This window comes from Protopterus annectens, chromosome 11.part0 (assembly GCF_019279795.1).
Source record: "Protopterus annectens isolate FY-2018-M chromosome 11.part0, PAN1.0, whole genome shotgun sequence".
NCBI classification, from domain to species: domain Eukaryota; kingdom Metazoa; phylum Chordata; order Ceratodontiformes; family Protopteridae; genus Protopterus; species Protopterus annectens.
In genome coordinates, this window is record NC_056745.1 from 1,145,044,074 (window position 1) to 1,145,069,602 (window position 25,529).

Below are 25,529 nucleotides of genomic sequence, written 5' to 3' on the forward strand. Positions count from 1 at the left end.
AGAGTGAAACATCCACAACCTGGCAAGACAAATGAAAAAAACAAGCAAAGAAAGGGGATGGAGAGAAGGAAGGCTACTGCAACAGTGATCTAGTAGAAATAAAAGCTATGTACTTACCATAATGCTAGATCCTTTCATTCTGGTCCATACTAATGTTTTTACCCAAAATGACTAGCTCTGTCCTGAATAACTCACACTGAGTTTGGTACCTATTTTAAGTACAACAGTAACTCAGAAAAAGAAATCCTAGATTGATATAATGGCAGGGGGAAGAAGTGTGGTTTGTTATAAAGGATGGACTGGAATGGAAGGATCTATCATTATGGTAACCACATACCTTTCATATAACATTCATGTAGACAATTCACTCTGACATATGGGACATAATCTCAAGCTACTAGACTTCTGGGTGGTCTTATGATAGAAAACCCCTCAGGATGGAAGCCCTAAAGGAAGGCCTGGGTTTGGAGGTACAGTCTAATTTGGAATGTTTGAATGTTGAAGACCGAGTGGCAGCCTGACAAATCTCATCTTAGGACAGGGTTCTGAAAATGGTTGTTGAGGTAGATACTGTCCTGGTGGAGTGAGTTTTAGGCTTTAATGGGCAAGGATTATTTCCTGGAGGTATAAATAAAGGAGATACAGTATGAAAAGCATCTGGAAAGAGAAATCTTAGAAACTTTCTACCCCAACCTGTTTTGTGTGAAGGAAACAAATAACTGCTCATCTTTCCTGAAAGAAGCTGTTCTGTGAAGATAGAAGGGAAGTTGCCTGTGAACATCTAATGTGTACAAGATGTATTCTCTTTGTGTTGGTAATTTGGAAAGAACACTGGAAGATGAATGGGCTGTGAACAAGTTGGTCTAAGAAGATACCTTTGGAAGAAGGGAAGGATTCTTTCAAAGGGAAACCCTGTCCTTACAAAAAAACTATGTATGGTGAAACTGAAGATAGGGCATGGAGCTCTGACACCCTCCTGGCTGAAGTAATGGCTACTAACAATATAGTTTTCTATAACACAAATTTCACCTCTGCAGAAGCAGCAGATTCAAATGGAGGTCTGAGCAAGACTTCAAAAACAAGATTCAAGTCTTGTGGAGGGGCTCGATCATTTAAGGGAGGCCTCACATGAAATATACCCTTAAGAATGGCTTTACATAGCTTGTGAGACTCCAACAGATAGCCCTGAAAGCATACATAAAATGAGGAAAAGGCCATTAAATGTACCTTGATGGTAGGGAAACTGGGGCCAGCTGAAAATAAGGAAGATAAGAAATGTAGAATCTCTGCCACTGGGGCAGTAATGGGATCAATGTTATGAAAGTCCCCACAACAAGGCAAACCGATTGCACTTATTATGGTAAACTTTGTATGTACACAGTTTCCTTGAAACCATGAGTAATTGTATAATATCTCAGTAACAGAAAGAGTCCTGTACCATCACTGGAATTGGAAAAGCCAAGCAGTTAACCTCAGGTTGGGTAGATCCAGATGAGGTTCCCCAGATGGGTGTGAGAATAGATCTGGAATTGGATCCATGAACTAAGGGAATTACTTTGGAAGGGTTTCAGAAGGGGAAACCAAATCTGTCTGATCCAGAATGGGGCAATGAGGATGACTTTGACCTTGCACCGAATGGCTTTCTGTATGAACTTTGGCATGAGAGGAATGAAGGAATATGCATAGAGTAGCTCTAGAGGCCAAGGACTGGATAGGGTATCCCTGGGATTCAATCCCTGATGCAGGAGAATAGCAAAATAATTGATGAATTTGGTGTTCTGTGCGGCTACAAATATATCACAGCATGGTTCACCCCAGAGATTGAAAATCTCCTTCGCTATGAATACATTTAGGGGCCTCAAATGAGGAAGAAGGAGATTTCTGCTCAAAATACCTGCAAATTCGCTGAACCTCCCATGGACGTATGTTCCTGCTGTCAGAAAACAGTGAGAGGCCATCGCCCAATGTCATACCCTCATGGCTTCTTGGTAGAGCAGATATGATTTGGCGCCCCCTGTTTGTTTATATACCAGACTACTGTCATGTTGTCTGTTTGAATCATTATCACCTCTAGAGAAAGCCAATCCTGTAATTTCTGCAACACAAGGAGAACTTTCCTCATTTCTGGGACACTGATGTAAAACAAGCTACTGAATCAGACCATGAACCTTAGTCCATTCTCCCTTTGCAGTGCCCCTCCCTCCAGCCAAGGGAAGATGTATCCGTTGATAAAATGGTTAAGGAACGAGGAAACTGAAAGGGCCTACCTGCATCTGTCACAGGAGATCGAAGCCACCACTTTAGATGGGTTCTGCATGACTGAGTTATTTATATGGGAAGAAACAGAGGATCAAAGAAACCACTGTCATTGAAGTAACCATTGCAGAGTCCTCATGTGGTAATGAGCAAACAGTACCAAGATGCTCCCATTAATTCTAAAGCTCTCAAGATCAACCTTGCTGGAGGATGGTCAGAGTCTAGAAGGGCATGTACCACATACTTCAATGATATGATTCTGTCTTGTGGAAGGGAGATCAGGAGAATCTTTGCATCCAAAAGGCAACCCAGGAAAACTATGCACTGTGAGGGTATCAGGTTTGATTTTGCTAGATATATTGTGATCCACAGGCATGCACAAAGCTAAATAAGAGGATACTTTGCCTAAAGGAGGGACTCCTTGGATAAAGAACCCAGGAGAAGTCATCTAGGTATGGGAAAATTCTGAATCACTGTAGTCAAAGATGAATTTCTACTACCGCCATGCATTTGGTGAACGCCCAGAGGGCCGTGGTGAGACCAAACGGTAGGGCTCTGAACTGAAAATGACTGGCTTCCAAGCTGAAGCAAAAAAATCTTCTGGATTCCTTCTCTATCTTTATATGAAGGTAAGCATCCTGAGATCTATACAGCACATCCACTCTTTCTTCTGCAGATGTGGAAGAATGGATTGCACCTTGACCATCTGAAAGTGGATCTTTTTAACATAAGTGTTTAGAAGAATTAGGTCCAGAATGGACCGGAAACCCTTTGTTTACTTCAGAACCAAAAAGAAGAGTGGGTATAATCCTGATCCATGCTCGTCTGGTGGAACCTCTTGGATGGCTCTTTTTTGTAACAGAGAGTGAATACCTCTGACATAGTGGCCTTTGTCTAATTAGGTGGGACATGTGGCAAAAGGTTTAGGGGAATGGGAGAGTTTCAAGAAATGGAATTCAATAATCTCTGGATATTCTTCTTCTTACTCACCTGCCTCATGTGATGGTGAACCATAAGTGATGGTAGAGGGAAACGTATCCCTCGGTTGCCTTCAGAGTGGGACAGTCAGCCAACTCTTCAGGGATTCTGAGGTCACCTGTCTGAGAAGGGCCCCTGGCATGCCTGGTTCTGTGGATCTCCTCGGCCTCTGGGCCTTCATCCATTGAAGTGGAGTCCTTTGCTACGATGACTCCTGTCAGAAGATAAGTCATACTGATGGGGAGACTTATGAAACCAGAATAATCAGGCACCCTTCTAGTTCCTTAAAAAAGTGCACTGAGGTGTCTCAAACTTCACTACTACTGCAGAAAGCATACTGCCATCCTAATCACACTTCTGCATGCATTCTTTAACAGTCTTACCAAACAAGGTGGTTCCTTTAAAGGAAGCATTTGTAAAGGATGCCTTAAAGTTGCCCTCAAAGTCACATAGATAAAGCCAGGCATGGTGCCTCATACAGATGCCTGCTCCATTTGCTGCTTTATGTAGTAGGTGCATGGGCAGTTTGGGGATATTAGACACTGTAAGCAGAGCAGCCTGAAGTTACTTCTGTGATTCTAAAATAATGGAGGTCTTCAGAACCTGCTGTGTTAGATCCCTCAGAATCGAGTCATATGAGTGGCATAGTTCACAGCCCTCACAGCAAAGGTACCAGATGCATACTTGCACTTTCCCAGTCTAGCCATAGCCTAATACTCCTTGTTGAGTGTATGGATAGAAGAGGAGACTCCTGATAACTTTTTTTTTGGTGGCTGTTGCAAATATTAATGGAGTCCACTGGAGGGGTTTTAGCCCAAAATGTTTTATCTTTATTGGTCTAAGTATCTTGTCAGGCTTTCCAGGGATTGGCTCACATATGCTGGCTCCTGTCATGCTTTGTTCACTGCTAACCCACCATATTGTCAGCTGGTGGGACCACCCAGGAAGTAGAAGAAGCCATCCTGTATGCCTCAAACAGTATTGCTTCATTCTGAGAGGGTGGTTCAATTGGCCAGGATCACCTCTGCCTCATGAGCTCCAGGATCTCTCTGAATGATATGTCCTGGGAAGGTGATATTTGGGAAACCCTCTCTATCATCTGAATCAGTATCTAATGCGACAAACTCATCCATTGAGACAAAGTGCTTCCTCTTTTTTTACTCTTCATAGGTTGGTCAGGGGATGATGCTCCTGAGTCCTATGAAGACTATCTCTGCTGTAATGCAAAAGGTTTGAGGCCAGTGGAATGAATCTGTCCAGATGATGCCTGTTGATCAGTGGAATCCAAACAGTGAGAGTCATAGTGTGAAACTGTGGTTGAGGGATCTTTTGGATCCACCTCATGAAGTGAGATTATTCTCTCCAATATGTGGATGGCCACTTCGATTTCAGTAGGATCCAAAGAAATTACACCTGTATTCAGATCCAACTCCTTGAATGGAGAGATAGCAAATGACCTGTATGGGTTCCTTGGATCTGATCCAGTGGATGGTACCAAGGAGGGGATAGGAGCCAAGGTATCAAAGGCAAACATCTCCAGCAATACCAAAGAAGCCATCCACCTAACTACTCAGCTGTGAGATTTCATCAATGGATCTAAGTGAAGTCATAACTGTAGAGCTGAATCCAAACCTCCAGAAGCCATTGAAAGTTGGCTCAATGACTCTGGAGCCAAAGCATCTGGATAGCTATACAGATCCAAGAAGACTGGAGCTGAAGGGTGGACCAGTGAGGGAGCCTGGATCAGAGTGAAGTGCATGAATCCAATCAAATTCAAAGTCAATGGAGTTGAGATGACCCCATCTTGATTTGTGCTAGGAAAAACTTCTGCAACAGGTGATACAAATCCACTTCAGAGCCACTGTGATAAGATCTAAACAACTTTGTCAACAGGGCTGATGCTGGTCTGGAAACAGGCCTTTTTGCTCTCTTTGCAGTCATGATTCATAATTGGTGTCAGTGGATCTGAATCTAGAGGTGGGTATAGGTTAGAATTTGGACCAGACTGTCTTTGAGCCTAGGAGTCTTTGGCATTGGAACTGAACCCAAAGATTTAGTTGGAATTTTCTTCAGCTCTGAGTCCTTAGGCTTTGGAGTTTTCTCCAAGGATTTCTTTCCTTCAGCTTGCTCCAGATCTGGAGGAAGAAGAACCTTGAGGATAAGTTTATTCCTCCTATCGGATAACTGGGCCCAAAGGCAGCATAGATGTCACAAGAAGAATTAAAGTGCACCGCCATCAAACAGACCACACACAACTTGTGGGAGGTCCAGGGGGAGTTTTATGCCCACATTTACAGCATTTTTGAAACTCGCTTTCTGATCCATGATGAATGATAAAAACACTCTATGAGATATGCACAACACAACACTCTGACCCAATTAACGAAATATCACTATCCAAGTATAAATAACAGACTACACACAAATACTATAATATCCTAAACAGTAGACTACCCAACACCTTATAACAATAGAAAAATATCATGATCAACACCAACAACTATACTATAAGCTACGCAATAAGCCAAGACTGACTGATAGAAAAATAGGGCAAGATAGTGCAAGGCCGCTAACAGAAGGGCTGACCAAGAACTATATATTCATATTATTGTTGCACTACAGGCACAAACTAATATTACACTAATCTACTAGCTACTAAATGTCCATAGGCTGAAAATGACTACTTTTTACAAAAATACTATCCCAGAAAGAGACAGAACATTTATCTGGAGAGATCTGCAATGCTTCCCCAATAGGAAGAAAATGAGAGCTGAGTTTCTCAGGATGGAGCACAGCATTTTCTGTTAAAAAGTTTGGAAGGGCTTAAGGCTGGTGCACTAAAACCATTTTGGATTAGATCTGAGATGGGACTCGAGGACCCATATAGTGGTTTGGACAGACTGAATGAATAGGATCATCTGCTGTTAAGGTAAGTTTACTTACACAACTGTACTATGTTCAACCAACTGATGACTGTTGCAGTAGTCTAAGCTAAATGGGTAGATTACCATAGCTTAGAAATCTAACAAAGGGAGGAGGCCATTGAACTAAGACTCCAGAAGCCCCTGGAGAATAACCTTAGCAAAGCCTGTTCTGGACCTGGAAAAGGAATCCAGTTTGTAGTACTTTGTAAAAGTGTGTACAGAGAGGACCAAGAATATTTTAGGAGTCCACCAATTTCCAGAAAGTCCAAAAAGTCATCAAAGATGCTAATGCCCTTCTGGAATGGGCCCTAATCCTGCCTGGAATTGGCTTATTATGGTGAGTGTAAGGAAAAGTAATAGTATGAGACAATCACCTGGAAATGGTCAGCTTTCACCCTGGATTATCATTCCTCTTACCTTCATAGGAGACAAACAGAGCTTTCCTGAAGGCTCAAAATTTTCCTAGGTGGTATCTGAGCTACCTGGAGAAATCCAGAGTGCAGAAAATCTTTTCTTCCTTACTACTGGGTTCAGGAAAGGAGACAAGGAGATTAGTAATCTGTCTTAAAGTAAATTATGAGACACTTCAGGCATAAAATAAGGATTATTTCTCAAAGAAACCCTGTCCTTGTGAAAAATAAGGAAGGATTTGACTTACCACAAGTGCTTATAACTCAGATATTTGACAAACAGATGACAGAGTAATAACCAAAATGGTTTTCATTGTTAAGATCCTCCAATCAGCCCGATAACTTGTTTTTAAACAAATTGACATTGCTCAATTGTTGTAACTATTGTAATTGATTTATTAGAACAAGTTTATTTAAGGAAATGATGTCATGCCATGTGATATGTTATTTGAATTTTTAACTCTGAAGAAGTCCCAGTTTGCACGAGGGATGAATGCACTAAGTTGTTTTATTTTATGAATAAAACAAGTAAACTTCAAGTGGAAGTGTCTGATTCTGAATGTGGATGTGAGTTGGATACAACTTCATTTGAATTTTTAAGCCTGTATCTCGTTTATAGCACCTGTTTGTTGGCGATTTTGTGTGTCCATTTTCGTGGTTACTAGTCATTGTTAGTAGAGAGTATTACCAGCATCTGGACAAGATTTTCAATTACATGGGTCCATTTTGTTTATACACAGCATGCCATTGCAAGTCCCGACAATACCGGGTGATCTAACTATACTGATTGAGATTTCCAAATATGTCTATGCTAGATGTACATATCAGGAAGGCAATGAAGGTACACATGAAGGAGATGAAAACGTGAGGACATTTACACCCACACTATATTCCACCCAACGGAGAGAGATGCCTTAAACCCACAAAATAAATAAGTCTGGTAACATACAATCGTTTAACATCCAGTCTTGGCTATCTAATTTCAACCATAATCTCCAATACATTGATTACACTGACAGAGGTTCTCTAGCATTGCAACTAAAGGCATTGACTAGCTTTTAATTAAATATAGGAACTTCCAACTAGATAATTAGAAGTTATGTACTTACCATAACGTTCCATCTGAATAGGTGGATTCATTTGTCTGCAACCTGTGGGTTATGGATCCGATATCGGATCCGAACCGACATGATTATCCAGCTATGGATCCGAGATCTTAGCTCCTCCCCTCACCCATAATGCCCTGGTCTCCCTACATGACCTCGGATCGAGTTTGCCCTGAATAAAAATACCCTGGAAAGGGTAACACATAATATGCAGGAAACTGACAAGGCCAGGGGGATAGGAGGGCGGGATGGTTGCAGACAAATGAATCCACCTACTCAGATGGAACGTTATGGTAAGTACATAACTTCTAAATCTGAAGTAGGAGATTCATTTGTCTGCAACCTGTGGGACAGAGTCCCCAGCTACCTGAATCTTGGGCAGCCGTCATGGAAGGATATTCCGGAGCACCGAGGAGCCAAAGGATGCTCTACCTCTAGATGTGATATCCAGCTTGTAATGAGAAATAAAGGTATGAGATGAAGCCCAAGTGGCTGCTGAACAAATGTCATCCAGAGGAATCCTAGCCTTAAAGGCCGTTGAGGTAGAAACTGACCGGGTCGAATGGGCATGGACTCCCTCCGGTGCGGGCCTCCCAGAAGCCTGATAAGCTAAAAGGATACATTGCGAAATCCAGCGTGACAAGGAGACTTTGGAAATTGGCTTACCCAGATTGAATTTGGCAAAGGAAATGAACAACTGGTCAGAATGCCTATGACCAGCTGTCCTGTTAAGATAAAAACGAAGCTGCCTGTGAACATCCAAGGAATGCAGCTTGTATTCACCCTTGTTTTGATATTTAGGAAAGAAAACAGGGAGGTTAATGGACTGATTAATGTTTGCTTCTGAAGCTACCTTAGGAAGAAAGGAGGGATTGGTCCTGAGGTATACGCGGTCTGGATGGAAGACCAAGTAAGGAGGCTTCATGGATAAGGCTTGAAGTTCCGAAACTCTTTTGGCCGAGGTAATGGCTACTAAAAAAGCAGTCTTGCGGGATAAAAAGTTTAGATCTACTGTGGCCGCAGGTTCGAAGGGGGGAGCGGTCAAGGCCTGAAGAACCAAAGAAAGATCCCATGGAGGAACCGCTTGCTTGACAGGGGGTCGAAGGAGAAAGGTGCCTTTTAGGAAGATTTTACACAATTTGGTAGACATAAGAGGTCCAGAGTCATGACCAACATGATAATGAGAAATGGCTGCGAGCTGCACTTTGACCGTGGAACTACTGGCACCATCATTAAAAAGAGTAGTTAGGAAGTCTAGCACCAGAGGAAGGGGAACGGTAAAGGGATCTAGACCTTGCCACTCCGCCCAAATGGAGAATTGTTTCCATTTACTACGGTAAACTTTCCTGGTAGATGGTTTATGAGCCGCTACCAGGATGGCCTTAACGGGGGACGAGATACCGGGAGTCCTAATTAGGAGTGGAACTGGAGCAGCCAAGCAGTCAGCTTCAGGTTGTCCAGATTCGGAGTTGGTAGGTTCGATGGGTGCGATATCAGATCCGGAATGGGATCTAGAATCCAAGGTGGATTCACCGAGTGAGACCTTAGGTAAGGGAACCAGATCTGTCGAGGCCAGAATGGGGCAAAGAGGATCATTCTGCACCCCAACCGAGAGGCTTTCTGAAGAACTTGGAGCATCAGAGGCAAAGGGGGGGTAAGCATAAAGAAGACCGGGAGGCCAAGCATGCACCAGAGCGTCTCTTGGGGAATCCCCTGGAGGAGGGATTAGAGCAAAAAAACTGTCGGACTTGGTGTTTGAGGGAGACGCAAAAAGATCGCAACAAGGAGCTCCCCACCGTGCGAAGATACGTTTCGCTACTTGAGCATTGAGAGACCACTCGTACGGGGAGAGAATGGTGCGACGGAGCTTGTCCGCAAGGATGTTGGACCGACCCGGAATATGCATTGCGATGAGAAAGCGGTTGGTGGAGATCGCCCATTCCCACACTCTCATGGCTTCTCGACATAAGGGATAAGACCTGGTTCCCCCCTGTTTGTTGATGTACCAGACCACCGACATGTTGTCTGACTGAATCGCAATTGTTCCCAGGGGAAGAAAGGCCTGAAGTGCTCGCAACGTCAAGAGCACTGCTCTCATCTCTAGAACATTGATATGCAGGGAGGTCTCTGAGTCGCTCCACGCGCCTTGGACCGTCCTGCCTGCAAAATGCCCCCCCCACCTGAGGCGGGAGGTGTCCGTGGTCACCGTGGCGAGAGGGGGAGAAGCACAAAAGGGGCGGCCTCGGTGGAGATCCTGTGAGTGGAGCCACCACAAGAGGGACCGCTTGCAAGCCTTGCTGATCGCGATGGGATGATGCATAGGTAGAGCAAGGTAAGACCACTGAACTTGAAGTGTCCACTGAAGGACCCGCATGTTGAATCTGGCGAGTGGAAGAAGAGATATTGCTGCCGCCATGGACCCTAGAGCCCTCAGGACCAATTCCGCCGGAACAGAGCTGGAGTGGAGGATGGCCCGCACCTGGAGTCGCAGATTCTGAAGTCTGTTGGCTGTGAGGAAGGCTCTTAACTCCCTCATGTCTAATCTGGCACCTATAAAATCTAACAACTGAGAAGGGGCCAGGTTGGATTTTTCTACATTTATCGTGATGCCCAGGCGGGGAGCTAGATGAAGAAAGGAGTCTCGCGCCAATTATAGTAGATGCCTTGTTGGGGCGGTAAGAAGCCAGTTGTCCAGGTACAGGAAGACCTGCACCCCCTGAAGCCTCAGGTGGGCCGCAACCACTGCTAATACTTTGGTGAACACCCTGGGGGCTGTGGTGAGACCAAAGGGAAGGACCCTGAACTGGTAGTGACTGGGTCCCAGCCAGAAGCGAAGAAACCTCCTGGAACGTCTGTCCATTAGTATGTGGTAGTACGCATCCTTGAGGTCTATAGAGCACATCCAGTGATTCTCTCCCAGAAGGGGGAGGATGGATTGCAAGGTGACCATCCGGAACTTCTCTTTGGGAACTGCCAGGTTTAACAGGGACAGGTCTAAAATGGGTCTTAAGTCCCCCGTCTTTTTTGGCACTAAAAAGAACCTGGAGTAGAACCCTGATCCAATCTGGTCTGGGGGGACGGGCTGGATGGCTCTTTTCCCCAGCAGATGGCCAATTTCTGCCGAAGCGGCCTCCCACTGACCGGGTGGAACGTCGGGGAGGGATTTTAATTTTGGAATGTGATGAAAGGGGATCTTGTATCCTCTGGATATAATGCGGAGGACACAGCGGTCTGATGTTATGGACTCCCATGCCGCTAGGTGCTCCGAAAAAATGTCCCCCGACTGCCTCCAGAGTGGAGCAGTCGGGTAACCCCTCAGGGCTGCTGCGCGGGCCATTCAGAGAAAGGTTCTCTGGACCTGAAATTCCTGGGAGCCCCTCTGCCCCTGGGGCGGCGTCCTCCCTGTCCTCCTCTGCCACGGAAGGACTGGTTGTCCGGAGCGAGTTGGGATTGCTGCAACTTCCGGACCCACATCTTCTTCTGGCCCTTTTGGTTCCTAGAGTAGAACCTCTGGGGCACAGAGAAGCGGATTCCGATGGCAGACAGCGTCTTCCCGTCCTTTTCGCTCTGGGTCAAGGTGTTGCAAACCGTTTTGCCAAAAAGGGCAGAACCATCAAAGGAGGCGTTCGCGAAGGATGCCTTGAAGGGCTCCGTGAAATCGCAATGACGGAGCCAGGCCTGGTGTCTAGTGACTAGGCCTACTCCTGCAGCTCTAGCGGCTCCCTCAGTAGCATGGGACAGCAACCGCATAGAGGTATTTGTCACGGATCGAAGAGTGGCCATACGGGTGGAGTGCAAAAGCTTGTCCTCCTCCGACATGGACTCTGGGGGGGATGCAGCGTATTCTTTAATAAGATCGCGCTGCATCCTGGTAACATGTGCCAAGTAGTTGAGCGCCCTCACTGAGAAGGTCGCAGAACAAAACATTCGCTTCCCCAAGCGGTCCATCATCCGAGACTCCTTGCTCGAAGGATGGACTGAAGGACTCTCCTGTGCGAGTTTCTTCTTGGTGGCTGCTGCCGTCAACATGGCATCTACCGGAGGCCCCTTACTCCAATGGGCATGGTCTGCAGGGGGGCTAAGGATTCTGTCTGGCCTTTTGGGGATCGGCTCCACGGTGTCCGGTTCCTTCCACGCCCTGGTGGTAATAAGGTCCACCAGAGGGTCGGCAGGAGGGGACACCCAAGAGGTAGAAGGGCCTGCTTCGAATGCCTCCAAGAACACGGACTCGTCCGAGGAAGACTTGGGGGCAGACCACCCCCCTTATGCGAAGCATTTCCATGATGTCTCCAAAGGAGACATCCTCGGGGGGGGTGATCTTGGGGAGCCTTCCCCTTCCTCCAAATCCGTGTCTTCAGTTAAAGACTCGGGGGAGTCTATGTGCCTCCTTTTACACGTATGCTTGCGAGGGGCTTCCTCGGGGGGGCTGTCCGAGGAGCCTTCGCAAGCAGTGTCTTGTGCCAAAGGAACAGCTTGGGGCACTGAAGCAGGCTGTCCCAGTGGCCGGATGGTGGAAGCCTGGCCCAGTGCAGATGGAGCGCGGGACGGAGCCGAAGCAAGTGCCGGGGGTCTGGAAGCCCTCAACAGAGCCCTCTCCACTACATCAAAAGCTGAGGGGGGAGCCAGCCCTGACCAAAGGATCTAAAAGTCGGCTCCCCCTCGGATTCGAAGAGTGGATCGGAGCCGGCCCCGAGACACTCGGATCCGAGGGACCAGTGCGCTCCGACACAGACGGCGCCGAAGGCACACTGAGTCCCCCGGATCCAAAGCTCAGAGCCAGGCTCCGAGAGGTCGGATCCGAAACACTCGAGGGCAGGGTCGGATCCGAAGTACCTAGTACTATCGGCGCCGACCCACCCCCGGCTCCGAAGCTGCCCGGCTCCGAACGCTCCTAACCCAGGTAGCGGGTCGGAGAAGGAGCTATAGGCTTGAAAAAAGGAGTTGAGCTCCCCCCCGGGGGGGGGGGGGGGGAGAGGCAGGAGCACTCCCATCTGCATCTGGGCCTGGATGAACCTTCTCATCATCCGGTCCAGATCGGCGTCGGAAAGGCTATACGTGGATCTCGAAGAGGCTACCGAGGTAGGCCTTGAATGCCTCCTCGATAGCCTCGACGGAGATCGGGTCTCCTCCTCCTCAGGCCCCGGTGAAAAGCAGACCGGAGACCGGAGCCGAGGGGGAGAGCCAGCAGCCAAGGAGGCCGGAGGAGAAGCCCACTTAGCTGGCGGGGCCGAAACGGAGGTCTCGGCCCGCCGCTTGTGGTGCTTCTCTCTCCGGTCCTTTTTTCTTGCCTCTCTCTCCTCCAACCCAGCAGCGGGAGGTTGAGTCCCAGGTGGAGGTGGGGGAGCAGGTGAGGAGGGAACCGTGGCCACGGTACCCACCACAGGAGCGGGAGCCGAAGCCGAGTCCGGGGGTAGAAGTCCCGCCAGGACCAGCTTCGACCTCCGCTCCTTCAATGCCCTGGGGTTGAACCCTGCACAAATGGAACATCCAGAAGTGAGGTGTTCAACCCCAAGGCATCGAACGCACCGAGTGTGGCCATCAGCAGGGGAAAGCTTATGGCCACACTCGGAGCACTTGGAAAATATTGCCTTAGGGGCTTCTGACATAATAAAGTCTTTTTTTTTTTTTTTACCAAAAAACAAAAGACAGAAACTAGTGCTACACAAGCACACAAACAAGGCCCCAAGCAATACACACACACAGAAACTCCGACCAGCGAGGGGAGGGGATAAACTTAAAAGTTTAAAAATTAAAAATTTTAAACTGAAACTATCAAAAGATAAAGGGGAACCTAACACAATCACTCAAAACTCACAACAAATTATGAAAATAAAGCTTTCTTTAGGTTTAAATAACACTTAGTTGAAGAGTTCAAAGATCCAAGACCTGGTTACCAGCGCGGCAAACTAGATCTGAGGTCATGTAGGGAGAGCAGGGCATTATGGGTGAGGGGAGGAGCTAAGAGCTCGGATCCATAGCTGGATAATCATGCCGGTTCGGAACCGATATTGGATCCATAACCCACAGGTTGCAGACAAATGAATCTCCTACTTCAAATCTATTATTTAAATGAATGTGTTAGAATGAACAGAATGCCTAAGGGCTGGTTGAAAATTCAGTCCTACACCACAGTCTTCTTGAATTGCTTGATTTTACTTGACTGGAGATTGTGAAGTTAATTATACTGGACAATGAGCGACGACTCAAAAACATAAGATAATGAAATTAGAATACTGAGTCAGGGGAGTGAAAATTACCTTCTTTTTCCCTTGGTACATAAGGGATATAACCATGTTTTCAAAAAAGCCGATGACATTGCCCAAGCAAATGCAACACAAATTGATTAAGAAGCTGGGCAGGAGCAAACTGGATCATGGCCACAAGAGGGTGTACCGAAGACCAAAAACAGTAGTCAGCCAGCATGATTACCTTCTAAAACATTTGGCTTATGATATGTATTTTATGTAAACTTATGAGGATGTTACAGGAGCTAAGGTGCTGCAAGAAGTTGATCACAATAACTTTTTAGAGAGTCCCAGGATGAGCTACCGGCAAGTGGTTCTGAACAACAACTTCACACCCTCAGAACAACCGAACAGTTATGCAACCTCGAGTCCGGCTCAGCAAGCAAAGAAAACAGCCAAACAGAAAGGCAGGAGAAGATATAAAGAAATTATGTACTCACCATAACGTTCCATGTATGTTGTCCATCTTGCCTTCATTCTTAGCAGGTTGGGTTCAGAACCGATCCTTGGTTCCGACTCGACCTTATACAAAGCTTGAGGTCTTCCACTAGCTCGTGGCTAAAACCCTATCCCATGATGCAATACAAGAGCTCCCCAGATCTTGTTTGCAGATATAGCTAAACTAAAGGTCAGTGAATGCCTAACAAAGCAATGAAGAAGGTCAGAAAACATTAACAGCCAATTGCATCAGCTCGGTCTTCCAGGATTGAAAGGCTGGGGGATGGAGGGTGGGATATAAGAATGAAGGCGAGATAGACAACACACATGGAGCGTTATGGTGAGTACATAATTTCTTTATGTGGTGCTGTCCTATCTCACCTTCATTCTTAGCAGGTTGGGACAGCATCCCTAGCACTATCTTTCTTGGGTGGCTCAAGGGAGAATATTCTTCAGAACAGTGAACCCAAAGGAGGCCCTGTTCCTAGAGGCCAAGTCAACTTTGTAATGAGTGATAAAGGTATGAGGCCTTGCTCATGTCACTGGCAGCACAAATGGTGTCAACAGTTAGTCTTGCCTGAAAGGCAGAAGAGGTTGCAATGGCTCTTGTAGAATGACCTTTTACTTTATGGGAAAGTTCTTTATTTTGAGATTGGTAAGCAAAGGTAATATAGTTTGATAGCCATTTCGAAAGTGTGACTTTAAACACAGAAATACCTTTTTTGAATCTGAAAAAGATACAAATAATTGGTTGGATTTGCTGAAATCTTTTGTCCTATGTAAGTACAAATGTAATTGTCTATGTACATTCAGTTGGTGCAGCATATATTCTGCCTTGTTGCCATAGTTGGGGAAGAAAACTAGTAGTTCTATGGACTGATTGAGATTAAATTCTGAGCATACTTTGGGTAAAAAGGATGGGTTCATTCGTAGGGAAACTATCTCTGTGGAAGAGCATGCAATGGGCTTTATTGATAACACTTGCAATTCTGTAACTCTTCTAGTAGAAGTAATAGCTATCAAAAGAATTGTTTTCCAAGTCACATACTTGAGATCGCAGGATGATGCAGGCTCAAAAGGGGGAAGAATCAAATGTGATAAGACAAAATTCAAGTCGGGCCTGACTCTCCTAAATGGAAATTAGAAATGGCAGCTAACTGGGCCCTAATAGTAGCTGCAGCTGCCCCTTCATTAAAAAAGCTTTGCTAGGAATTCAAGAATAGAAGCTATTGGGGCAGAGAAGGGGTCAATGTGATTACTCAAAGACCATAAAGAAAATCTTTTCCATTTACTTCTATATAACCTTCATGTCGAAGCCTTATGAGACGATACCAGGATATGTTTTACTGATGAAGAAAGATTAGGGAGCCTGGCTATGGTTGGAATCAAAGCAGCCAAGCTGTCAGTTTGAGGGTTTGAAGGGAGGGGTGGACATCCCTGATGCATGAGTCAAGGAGGTCCGGAACTGGGTCCAGAATCCACGGCTCCTCCTGGAGATGATGCCACAGGAAGGGGAACCAGATTTGATGAGGCCAGTATGGGCCAAGAAGTATTAAGTTCCTTCCCAAGTGACTGGCTTTCTGAAGAACTTTTGGTATCAAAGGAAAGGGAAGAAAAGCATAGAGGAGACCTGAGGGCCAATCGTGAACAAGTGCATCCCATGGTGACTCCCCCGGAGGGGGGATCAGGGCAAAGTGGATGCTGCATTTGATATTTATGGATGTGGCAAAAAGGTCGCAGCAAGACTGGCCCTATTTGTGGAAAATCTTTTCCACCACTTCCTGTTTAAGGGACCACTCGTGAGGCATCAGAATCGCTCAGCTGAGTTTGTCTCAATCAAGTTGGATCTCCCCAGGATATGCATTGCTATCAGAAAGCATTGGGAGGAGGTTACCCAATGCCATACTCTTAGGGCCTCCCGACAAAGGGGATAAGATCTGGTTCCTCCTTGTTTGTTTATGTATGATACAACTGACGTTGTCTGTCTGTATGGCAATAGTTCCTTTAGGAAGAGAGTCCTGGAATGCTTGCAACGCTAAAAGCACTGCTCTCATCTCTAGGACATTGATGCGCAAGTGGGCCTCATGGTCCTGCCAAGTGCCATGAACTGTCCTTCCCAGATAATGCCTCCCCCACCCTATCTGGGAAGCGTCCATGGTCAGTGTGGCTAATGCACTGGGGAAGAAGAAAAAAGACGACCTAATGTCACATGAGTTGAGTATACCCACCAACAAAAGTCTTTCCTGCAGGATTCCATTATCAAAATTTGGTGGGACATGGGTAGTTCCTGCATGGACCATTGAGTAAATAGTAGCCACTGTAGAAATCTCATGTGCTGAGGTTCAAATGGAATCAAGAGTTATTGCAGCTGCCATGGTTCCCAATACTTTGAGGACTGTTCTTGCTTGAAGTTTTTTCTTGGAAAGAAGGTTTAGAATCTTTTTGAGGGAAGGTTTGGCATCATGTTTTTTGTATCTACATCTGCTCCTATAAAAATGATTCACTGAGATGGCAACAAGGCAGATTTTTTATAGTTTATTGTGATTCCTAGGTGAGAGCATAGATGAAGAGTGGTGTCTCTCACTTTTGATAGTAGATGCTCAGTGGTGGCAGTTAGGAGCCAGTTGTCTAGGTACAGAAACACTTGGAATTCTAGGCATCTCAAGTGAGCCGCTACTACTGCCATACACTTGGTGAACATTCTGGGGGGCCGTATTGGGTCAAAGGGCAGAGCTCAAAACTGGTAGCGACTAGCTCCCAGCCGTAAGGGCAAATGACCCCTGGATTGCCTGTCCATTTTTATGTGGTAGTACGCATCCTGGAGGTCTATAGAGCACATACAATCATCTTGTCTCAGAGAAGGAAGCACTGACTGCAGTGTTACCAACCGGAACTTTGACTTTTTTACTGATTTGTTTAATTTTCTGAGATCCAGGATGGGTCTTCAGTCCCCTGTTTTCTTTGGAACTAAAAAGCAGCTTGAGTAAGTTCCTGATCCTATTTGGTCCTCAGGGACTGCATAGATGATTCTTTTGTCTAAAGACTTTTGTATTTCCAGGGTTGCCTGATCCCTTATAACTGGGGGAATGTCTGGGATGTTTCTTGTGTTTGGGACGGGGAGGGAAAAGGGTATGGAGTAACTTCTGGATACGATACTTTGTACCTATTTGTCTTTTGTTATTATTAGCCAGGCTTCTGGGTAGAAAAATAAGCATCCCCCGAGTGCCTCCAGAGATGGACAGGTGGGCCTCCTTTCAGGAGCACTGAAAAGGCTTACTAATGAAAGATCCCCTGTCACCCTGGTTTTGGGGACCCCCTCTGCCATGTGGTCAGCATCTTTTATTAGCACTTCCTCCTCTGCCCCTGACGGAAAAATCACCACGTGTGTCCTGGAAAGCTCTCTGGGATTTTCAAAACCATATTTTCCCTCCTTTCTGACCTTTGGGGTAAGGTCTTGTAGGTAGGGCAAAACAGACTCCAATGGCAGAGAGAGTTTTTCCTTCTTGTTCACACCTGGTTAGTCTGTCTTTGACTTTTGGCCCGAACAAAGACGAGCCATCGAAAGGGGCATTGACAAAAAAGAATTAAAGGGTTCTGCAAAGTTATACAAGTGCATCCAGGAATGTCTCCTTAGGGAAATTCCTGAACCTGCTGCCCTGCTCGCTCCATCTGCTGCATAAGAAATGAGCCTCATAGAGGAGTTGACCACTGAGGTTAAGGTGGAGAGCTGAGAGGAAACCTTGTCTGATACCCCTTCAGTTGCTGAACCTTGGACAGCATCTCCTAGCTCTTTCAGGAGGTCTCTCTGAAGCCTAGTGAAGTGAGGCAGATAATTCAGTGATCTGAGCACAAAAGTCGCTGAAGAGAAGATGTGCTTTCCATATCTGTCCATCGTACGAGACTCTTTGTCCAGTGGATGGACAGAAGAAGACGTCTCTCACAGTTCCTTTTTTGTGGCTGCCGCCGCCACCACCATAGCATCTACTGGGCCTCCCTTTATAAGAAATTCCTTGTCCGTAGGTGAAGTAATAAATTTGTTTGGCCTTGAAGGAACAGGTTCCACTGAGTCTGGAGACTCACATGCCTTTTGCCAAACTAACTGTTTGAGTTCATCGAAGGGCAGAAACACCCAAGGGGCAGAAGGGTGAGACCCAAAAGCCTTCAGGTAAAAAGGCTCCTCCTCAGAAGGATTGATGGGCTTCTACCTGCCTCTCTGTTTTAGTATCTCCAGGATGTCTGTGAAGGAGACATTTCTGAGGGCGACTGTAGGGACCCTTCCGAATCATCAAGGTCTCTGTCTGAAGTGACGGACTCCTCTGGGGAGTCTAAATGCTTCCTCTTACATAGTCTCGTCTGAGGGACCTCTTCAGGAGGGTATTCTGGAGAGGTTTCTGAAGAGAGGGGGATCACCCAATGGGGCATCCTGAGGTCTAGGGTCTCCGTGTCTCTGTGGATGCAGTGATACCGAGACAGACACTGGTGCCTTTGGGGGCTTCATGGGAAGAATGTCCCGACCCGAGAGTGGACCTGTCTGTGGAGACAGCACTCTCAACACCTCGAAAGCCCCCCTACCTAGGTTTGAGGAAACTCCCAGCTCTGATAAACCAGACGACATCCCCGGAACCAAGGGGGTTGGCTCCGAGGCTGAGATAGAAGCCGAGCTCACCAGAGCCAATGCTCAGAGAGGCAAGTTCGGATTCGACAACAGTCTGATCCGACTCCCCTCCCTGGAGCCAACTAAAGAATGTCAGCTCCTAGAGTCTCCCCACCCAAATTCAGATGGAACTGAGGATGTCAGAGAAGTAGTCGGAACCAAAGATCCTGTGATAGGTCTCGGTTCTAATGGTTCCACTACAATCAGGTCTGGAAATTCTGGCTCCGAGATCTGGGACTGGATCAGAGGAGGAATTGATGGTGAAAGGGTAGGTTTGGTCGGTTCTGAAGCCCTCTGGGTTGGATCCGACATTAGCTTGGTGAGCACTGGTGTCCTCAGAAGCCTCTGCAACACGCGATCCACATCATCATCGGACAAACTCCTGGAAGACCGAGTGAAGGGAGATCTGGAAGGCTGCAATAAGGGAGACCTTAAAGTTGGATATACTGGCTCCAATTCAGGGGACCGGTTCTGTACATGAAGTCCCAATGGCTCCGAAACTGAAGGAGCAGAGGTAGAAGGCTTTTCAGGCATGACAGTCTTCGGGTCTGACGATGAAACTTTTTGTAACTTTTTTGATGGCTCCAACTAAGCCTCTGAGGAAGAGGACCTTTGCCCCGACTTGTCTGATTTACAAGAGGGGGAATGACCCAACTTTGAAGGACCCTGACCTTCTTTGATAGCTTTGGAAAAAGGGGTCTTCAATAAGCCTCTCAGAATTAGTTTATTCTTTCTCTCCAATAGTACCCTATGACTAAAGGAGTGACATATGGCACAAGACTCTTGAAGGTGTACAGCTCCGAGACAGTACACACAAACTGTATGTCCATCAGTGACAGACATTATTTGGCTGCACTTAATACATTTTTTAAACCCTGAGGGTTTAACATCCATAGACTGCTTGGAAGACATTGTAATAATCACCAACAAGTGGAAAGCTAATAAAACTAGTGAAAAAAAACATATCTATATATAAAGTACTACAACTTTTTTTTTTTTATTAGAACAACAAGAATCATACTAAAAACTACTAAGGAAGAAAACCCTCTAACTTCAGCAAAAACAACAGGAAAGCTAATAAGTACAGAAAAAAAACATATGTATATATAAAGTACTACTGGAACAACAAGAGACACACCAAAACCTACTAGTGGGAAAAAGCTCTCTAATTTAAATGGGTAAAGGCAGCCCTCTAATTTAAATGAGTTAGCCTGGTAATTAAAAGAGAAAAACAAGGGGGGAAACCTCAAGGTTGAAACAATTCTCTAACTTAAACGAGTCTGTCTATATAGTTTAAAGGAAGGAAGCCCTCTAAATAAAACAAGCTTAGGAAATTTAAGCCAGGATAGGGTAAGCGAAAAGGCTTTGAGAAGAAAACAATGGCCAACAGCAAAACAACAGAAGGCGAACACACAAAATTTGGTTAATAAACACTAGCTAGAATATAACAGTAGAAAAAAACTGACAATTATCCAAAATATGTAAGTAAGAAAATTCCACTTAGCCAGAGCCTGTAGGAAGCACCAGATCTTCTTTAGCGGCAAACGAGATCTGGATAGCTCTCGTAGTGCATCATGGCATAGGGCTTTAGTCACGAGCTAGTGGAAGACCTCGTGCTTTATATAAGGCCGAGTCAGAACCGAGGATAGGTTCTGAACCCAACCTGCTAAGAAAGAAGGTGAGATAGGACATCATCACATTGAATTTTTTTTTTTTTTTTTTTTGCCAACAATACAATTTCTAGGCACAAATCAGCAACATTATGTGTTGATAATGATGTCTTTAGTTTTAAAGCATACAATTTCAACAATATTGAACTAGACAATGATTTTCATTTCCTATTTAACAAGGGTTTCATGTTTGTACCTAATTTTAGAGAGGAAGTACCTTATTTGTTATTACAACTAAAACTGTATGTTAGGCAACTGAATTTAAAATTATTTTTTAAAGGTAAAAACTTTGAAATTTTGGTCCATACATTGTCCAGGGGAAATACTTTTATACCACCCCAAACCCTAAGACACCACTCTTTGAACAACTCTGTGAGCATAACATAAGACAAGCTATTTGCAAAATCGCCACTTGTATAGACAGTTTAACCACATGCAAAAGGAAGGCACTGAATTTATTGAAAAATGATAAAATGGTTAGAGTAACGAAACTAGATAAGGAGGTGGGGTGGTGAAATCTATGACAGTTGAGAGATATAACAAGTACCACCATCAGCAAAGCTGCTCGGGCACTCCTCTGGAAACAGGAAGATATATTTAATGTTAAGAGTTGTATCTCTCTCTATGAATAGGCTTGCAGAAAAATCTGAAAAAAATGCAGTATGAAATGTTCTTTCTTGCAGGGAATGAATAATCAATGTATTTAAACCTTTTACCTTTAGACAAGTGGAAAGAGAAAGACTTGTTCTTAAATAAGAAATTCTAACCATGCCAAAGAATCTACCATATGTAAGGTATTTATTTTTCTCTAACAATCAAAGGGTTCTGAAGTTAATAGATGATTTTGGAACTCACCTTAAATATACAGTAAAAGACTGAATTTGGTAATTTGGATAATTCATTGATTGAAGACAGCGCTATGTGTGGAATCAGAAATCATCATTTAAGTGTGATATTATTAATGGAAGTAGATCTGACAGTGGTAAAATGACTGGTATATGCAGAACAAGTAAACTTTCTAATATTCTACATAAATGAACAGCTGAAGCGTTTGAACTGTGCAAACTGAAAGCACTAGTGAAAAAGAAACCAAAACAAAGACCAAAACATGTTAAAAATATTTAAAGTATGTATGCCATGTGGAGTCATAAGTATTTTATAGAAATCTGTAAAGAATAACAATAAATTGCTGCTCCAAAATACTGGTGCTCTTGATTTGAAAACATCAGTGTAAAGCTAGAACATTTTATTGCTACAGTTGGGTTGCATACTGCACGCTTGATACAGTGTCAGACAAACATTCATGAATGAGTGTTGATTCAGTTTTTACTAATAGCAGTCAACTACTAGTCAGAATAGCTGCAAATTAAAGTCAGGTAAATTGTTTTTAAGCTACATAAATGTCCATAATGCAACAGATTGCTGGAGTCTACTTTTAAGGCACTAAATGTAAGTGTTCAAGTTAGCAAACATGCTTCTATTTTACTCAGGTCATAAACTGAGTCCTTTGGGTCAAATATTGCTAGACTTTAAACATGGATGTAAAGCAAACAAAGTGTTCCTGCAATTCTAATTAAAAAAAATATTCTGAGCAGACGGCATCTATAACACATTGACATGCTGAAAATAATTCAGACTGTACACAGGCACAAAGACTAACTGATGTGTTATGTTTAGCAGAGATGCAGAGATGTGGTTAAAAAAGCAATTAATATAATTAATATATATATATATATATATATATATATATATGAATACATTTATATCAGAGTACTGTATAATACAAATGTCAGCTATAGTAGCATAGAATGTAATTTCTGGTGTACTGCATGTCTTGTATATTTTTGTATAATTTCTTGTATACGTTTTGTATAAGCTCTATATGTGGAGCTTTTCTGCCTGGGCCTCCACTAAAAATGGGTCTTATGCAAGTCGGACTTTCTTGGAAAACAAATGTAAAATAAATAAATAAAACTAAAACAAATTAATGTTAAAGTGCTGGTATAGCACAGAGTTAGAACATTTGCACGTCCAAGGAGAACAGTCACAGAGGTTTTCAGTATGAATGCTTGAGGAGTATTTTGACTAGTGCAGAACACAAGTTGACTGTTGACCCTAATGCACAGATTAGTAAAAGTCAATCTCTACAGAAGCATATTTTAATGACAAAGACATTGATATGGCAAACAGATGCAATAAATGTGTGAGTGTGATTAGTTCTTTAATGCAAGTTTAGAAACAAAGCATACAAGGTTCAAATAACATTTTTACAGACATATTCTAATCTACCTGAAGGCTTAGGTTATCTGCAAAGTGAATATCATAAAATGATTTCACCAGCGGCAATGGAAGTTCTGAGAACAATACCAGTTGTGCTGAGAGCAAGGAAAAGGAACTGAAGGATGTGGAAGATGTAAGTCATAGGTACACAGAACTGAAAGAATAGGTGAATAGCATGGAAATAGTCATGAAGCAGGGAAATTAAGGATATACACAGATTCTCAAGACCTAAATAAATGGCTTAAAAATGGAACACTACCCTCTTCAGACAACTGAAGAATTAGCAACAACTATACAATATGTTAAGCTTTCTGTCTTTTTGACGCTAACCAAGGGTTCTGGCAGATTAATTTGGAAGAAACTAGTTCTGAGCTAGATACCTTATATGCAACTTGGCAGATACAAGTCCCTGAGACTATTGTTTGAGATCTCATCAGTTTAAGGGCCAGATGGAATAGTTATCATAACTGATGGCATTCTATACTGGGGTGCTATCATGCAACAACATACATTTATCATGTAAATCTGATGGACAGACTGAGATCTAAAGGATTAAAGCTTAACAGGGACAAATGTCAAATCTGTGCAACTTCTCCAAATATACAAGCATTATGTTTCTTCTGCAGAAGAGTTGAAACCAGATGCTGTTTTAAATCAATTGCAAGCATGCAAAAAGTCTCAAAAAGCATCTCAAATATGTTTCCTAGGTATTCTGCAGTCACTGTCCAAGTTCATTCCCGACTTATAACAATGTCCCGGCCTTTATAAAGCAGCATGGCTGTTGTAATCAACAGAATAAGAGAAAAGTTTCACAATGCTGAAAAACTGTGGTTATTATAGCACACCGTCAAGTTTTATGATGTGATATGAACCTCAACCATGCAAGTAGATGCTAGTCTAGAAACGGTTGGTCAAGTACCATTACAAAAGAGTATAGTCCATGAGCTTGCGAGTCTAGGATATTGACTGATGTGCAAATACACTGTGTTCAGAAGGAAGAAGAGATTATTATCATGGTCTCTTGTTGTCAAAGGCCCCATGGTTATAACTATGGTTAATGGATATAGTAAAATATAAAGCATACCAGTAAGTTGGCCATTTAATTTGGCTATATCATAGTTACAGGAACAAAATGAAGAATTTCATTATTAACCATTCACTAGTTAACTGGAATTTTTCTGCAGAAGATTTAAAACTTCCTCACTGGTAAAGTGTTGACCACTCAAACTTCTTGACTCTCAGTGATTTCAACAGTCGCCTTAATGCCAAGTTATTTATACTTATCGGGGAATTTACCTAGATTATGGAGGAATTTGGCTTAGTTCTAGTAGTTGCCTCTGCTACCCTTCATTTTATGTTTGTCAAGAAATTTCTCCAGATGATGAGCCAATTTGCCTTTGTTCAGAAATTACATAAACCATTACACTCAATAACCATGCTCAAAAATAAAATAAAGGATTTTTACAGGGGGAAAGCCCTCCACTACCCTCTTACTTAAATATATTAGCTCCACTGCCACACAACTGTAGAATAAATAGCAAATGTTCAACTACATCTGCAGTACTCTTACTCAAAAAAGTAAATCGGAAACAATTAAAAAAGAAACTTAGCAATCAGTACTCCCGTCAAAACTGCTAAAACAGCTGTCAAATATCAACTTAAATGAAATGTTATCTCAACAATTATGATTTGGTAATGAGGGTTTCAACTCAATTACCCTGCCCCCCCCCCCCCCCCCGTCTTCTGACTAGACCTTCCAAGTGGGTTGGTCACTTTGAGCCTGGAGGAGGAATCACTTTAAAAACTAGACAGCTGTCTTATCCATTTCACCCTGTGGATTCCCCTTCCTTGATCCCCCACTCTTGAACTGATGTAGTCTAGGGAGATGCATAATGTTTCTGTGATTAGCACTTCCTGATATGTAGCACACATGATACAGATCAAACACTGCTGGCCTAGAAGTTGGTTAGCTCTGTAGTTCTGAATTAACTTAAACCAGCTGACCTGAAGCCATTGTTGAGTGAGGCACACAAATGTTGTCATGCTCATGGGCTTTGCAATCTCAGCAGAAATTGGCTGAGACTGTAATGCAGGTAGAAACAAACAGGCCTTTAGAACAGATTAAAGCTGGTTGGCCAGTGATCAGTCAGATATTTGGAAATTTCTTTTAAGAATGCAACATTCTTGCTTGCTAAGGTCTGTGTGGTATCAAACTGATCAAAAAAGCTCTTTCATCCTCATCCATCTGGTTTAAGCCACTGTTATAGCATGAGACCATTCTTATTAAGGTGATGAATGATATCCTTATAGTGATGGATAAGTGACCATATTCTGTTGTGCTACTATTTTATCTCTCTCTCCAGTTTCTGATAAGGATCATAAGGTCCTGAGATTATAGGATTGATAAAACATGCCAGTGAAACTAAAATAAAATTGCATATTTAAAGGCCGGAGTAAAGTGGAGAGGGTGTAAGCCCCCATATCTCCTATACATGGCTTAATGTACTACACTCAGTTACTAAATTTAACCTACTCCCAAGACAGCATTGCCTGTGAGAAGATTACTGA

General features: G+C 43.9%; 1 protein-coding gene across 1 annotated transcript in view; it reads right to left on the minus strand.

Annotated features, from left to right (window-relative positions):
• The window catches only part of CCDC146 (coiled-coil domain containing 146), a 4,019,163-nt gene that overhangs the window by 368,652 nt on the left and 3,624,982 nt on the right, over positions 1–25,529 (minus strand). The gene's annotated exons all lie outside the window — the stretch shown is intronic.